Here is a 3,614-nt window from a genome sequence, read left to right as displayed (position 1 = left end):
AGCTCCAGGGCTGGATGGATTTCCAGTTGACTTCTATGAAAGAGTAGGCTCTCTTCTTTCATCTGGAAAAAAAAGTTTCCGTTCACTAGTAATCGGCATTAGAACATACACCCCTTATTTTAACAACCCAACTGCCGGGTTATGAAATGTTTAACCCATTATGGGTTATTTATATAGGATATGGGTCACGTTTGTGCAACTCATGTGGTGGGTCAAAATCCATCAACCCAACATACATCGGTTAACTCAGCACCTGGGTTGTTTGTGCTTCGAACGTCATCACGTGGACAGAAGGTTCACACACCAAGCACCAAGCGCTCACGCGAATCAGAACCTGACTCAGCATCGTCGTCGTCGTGAAGCAGATAATAAAAGGTTTGTACACACTACATGTCACACACACATGTATATATACTATAAGTAAGTTCGGTAGCTCTCGCCCGCTCTCCCTCACAGTGCTGCAAGTATTGATGAGGGTAAGTTGTGCTGTAGCAATGCTGCTTCACATTTGCACTTTTTTAGGTTGTCATTGTACAGTTTACGGTTAAAGTCTTAATGTATGCTGTTCTCTGACATGTATAACAGCTAACCATGCTATTTATATGTCATTTATACCGCAGTTTTTTAGGCAGTATTAATGTGGTGTTTTTTGCACTATGTGTGTGTGTGTGTGTGTATATATACATATATACACATATATACATATATAAGTATATACACACACACACATACACACATACATAGGGAGAGAGGGAGGATTGGTTCACTGTTCACCCACAAACAACCTTGTTGTGTTAGCATTGGATTACATTCTGCTTCTTGTCTGCGTTGCTTTTGGCATGGTGATATGTGAATAGTTAATAGTGATTTTATTTGTGCGTTTGTTTCAGATCAATGGACAGCTTTGTCATCAATACTTTGACATAGTGGCAACTGACAGACCTTATAGAAAGATTCCAAGGTAAGACATGTTTTTCCCATCCACAGCATATCAATGTCTGCATTGCTTTTCATAGTGATCATTTGGATAGTCATTGAGTTGACTGCATTCCTTTTTGTATAAATTATTATGAAATATCTCTATATCTCTATCTCTATTTCCTCTTTTTTTCAATAGCGTCCGTGTAAAGTGTCAAAGTGACTCAAATAAATGAATAGGGCACATGCCTTTGTAGGCTTTCAATTTTTTTTAATAATAAATGATGGAATATGCATGTAGCTTCCATGTAACATTTTTGTTTTCTGCTCCTCTGTTGTAAAAACAAAGATGTCTTTTTTTCTATTTTTGTCTTTCAGAAGAGGATTGATGAGGAAAGTTTTCTTCTTTTAGATGAGGCCACCATCAAAGAGCTGATCACAAGCTGGTCCTAGGCTCAAGTTTCTCAAGAAGTTTCTCAAGAAGGATCAATTCTTCAGTTGTCCGGGAGTGAAAACTGGTCAAGTTCCTCCAAACAAGAGTACTTGCATGCAAGGAGCATGTTTAGGTGTTTACTGATACTCATTTGAACTGTTCCATGCAGTGACCTGAATTACAAAACATTTATATTGTGGATAATAATACATTTTTTCCAAGATTCCAGTATTGTTTAAGTGTTTATTGCATAATATATGCTTTGCATGACCAAATCTAGCATGTAGGTTTGTAGTTTAACAATTTTATAGATATCGGTATTGCAATTTATTTTCTTATAGATTGTACTGTAATGTGTTAGAATTAATCTGGTATATTTGATCCAGCATTTGGATATAATATAACACATATATGTAGTTGAAACAACCCATATTTGTAGTTAATTTGACCCTGCATTTGGGTAGAGTATTTAACTAGACTGTCTTGGGCACAGTTGATGCCATTCTTTTTTTGCACAGTGCTGCAAGTTAAATGCCTTCAAGAAAATAGCCATATGTGGTACAGTTTATAATATTATATGTGCTATAAGAAAACTTTAGAAAACAGGTGTAGCCTGAAGATGGGCGCTCTGTTATAGCATATGTGGTTAATATGTTATTATTTATTCTTTTTATGCAACTAATACCTACACAAATGCAAGCATCATTTTATTTTATTGTTTATTTTTATACGTAGGCTATATATATTTATTTTTATTAAGATTTTAATTTCTCATTTCCAGTGCCACTCTATGGGCTGTTTTTGTAGTATCTGATTCAGCTCAATAGTCTAGACTGTGTTAGAGATGTGCATTGAGAAGTAAACAGGACCTTCCTCATGAGAGAGTTGACTTTGCATCACCTACAATCTGGGTACAACAGAAGTCTGTATGCCAGACCTGAAAACAATGCTTGTAAAAGAAGCGCAGATGCTTCCTGTGTTGACTGAATGGCACCGATGTCCAAACCTGAGCACTCTAAGATGTACGATCGTGAGAATGTATAGAATGAGCCGACACAACTTGTTTCCCAGGAAAAGGGGGAACCGTCAAATGTGGGCTTTAAGATAAGGATGTTAGAGAAACCCTTAAAAGTAGGAACCTGCTCCTAAGCAGGCAGAATTGTTCGGAGATTCTGCAAGAACACATTCTCCCGAGCTGCTGCAGAGCTCGGTCTGATGCTGGACTTAACCAAATCAAATCCCTTTTGTTCCGTACGAGTCTTGTGTCAGAGGGGTTCTTTCTACACCATCAACTCATCACCTATCGTTCGTAAGAAGAAGGAAGCCTGACTAAAAACGACATTTTGGGAAGGTATTTTTGCTCTGGGTCAGCGGTTCCAGCGGCCTCTTCACATGGACCCACTCTTGCTCCCAGCCGGCGCTTAAAAAGGGTGAGTGTTTTTCTCACATTGGGAGCCAGTGAGGGTTTGTTGATTTGGCTGTTGTTTTGCAGCGGTCCTGTGGGCACGCTGTAAAGAGTCATTTGTGTGGGGACAGGCTGCGGTGTGTTGATGTTTTATTTATTTATTTATTTATTTATTTATTTATTTCGGTCATGACATTTAGATCACTCATCACATAACAGTGCAGTTCACACAATATACATAACCGAAAGGGAATGCGGGAGAAGCAAAGCTTAACTAGTCCCGCCCCCATTAACATCATACATTTGTTTTTTGTTTTTTTTGGTTAACTTTGCTTCCCCTGCCGTTTCCCACAGTGTCTACAGATTTCTGTCCCTGACCTTTGTCATACTTTCCTTCTGTGTCATTCTGTATCGATTAATAGTCATCTCTACATACTTCTTTTTAAATACACTCAGTTTTGCTGATTTTTTCATCCCCTCATCCAGATTATTCCACTGTCTGACCCCCGTGACTGATACAGTAAAGGATTTTAATGTAGTTCTTACCCTTCTCTGCCTGAACCTCATGTTCCCTCTTAGATTGTGTCCCTCCCCTCTGTTCAGGAATAATGTCTGTAGATTGTGAGGGAGGTTTTTGGTGGTGCAGAGGCCTCATCTAAATTTATTTAGGTATAAATAAAAAAGGGGGGAGGAAGGTCCCCTCTAAGGAGTGTTAAGAGAATGAAGAATTAAACATGGCATGTTAAGAGAATGAAGAATTTAAGAGATGTAAAGAATAAGGAATTAGAGAGAAAGAAAATTAGGCTAGTAGTTTGGCTAAAGTTATCGAATGAGTAACAAGTTGAATAAATTGAATAT

At 38.2% G+C, this 3,614-nt stretch overlaps 1 long non-coding RNA gene across 1 annotated transcript; it reads left to right on the top strand.

The window, feature by feature from the left end:
- Positions 1-1,519, top strand: LOC131443523 (uncharacterized). Its single transcript, XR_009233633.1, has 3 exons — positions 1-375; positions 891-961; positions 1,297-1,519. It is a non-coding gene; the product is annotated as an uncharacterized LOC131443523 (long non-coding RNA).
- Positions 1,520-3,614: the final 2,095 nt, after the last annotated feature.

This window comes from Solea solea, chromosome 17, assembly GCF_958295425.1.
Source record: "Solea solea chromosome 17, fSolSol10.1, whole genome shotgun sequence".
Lineage (NCBI taxonomy): Eukaryota > Metazoa > Chordata > Actinopteri > Pleuronectiformes > Soleidae > Solea > Solea solea.
This window is presented reverse-complemented; position numbering and strand designations above follow the sequence as displayed.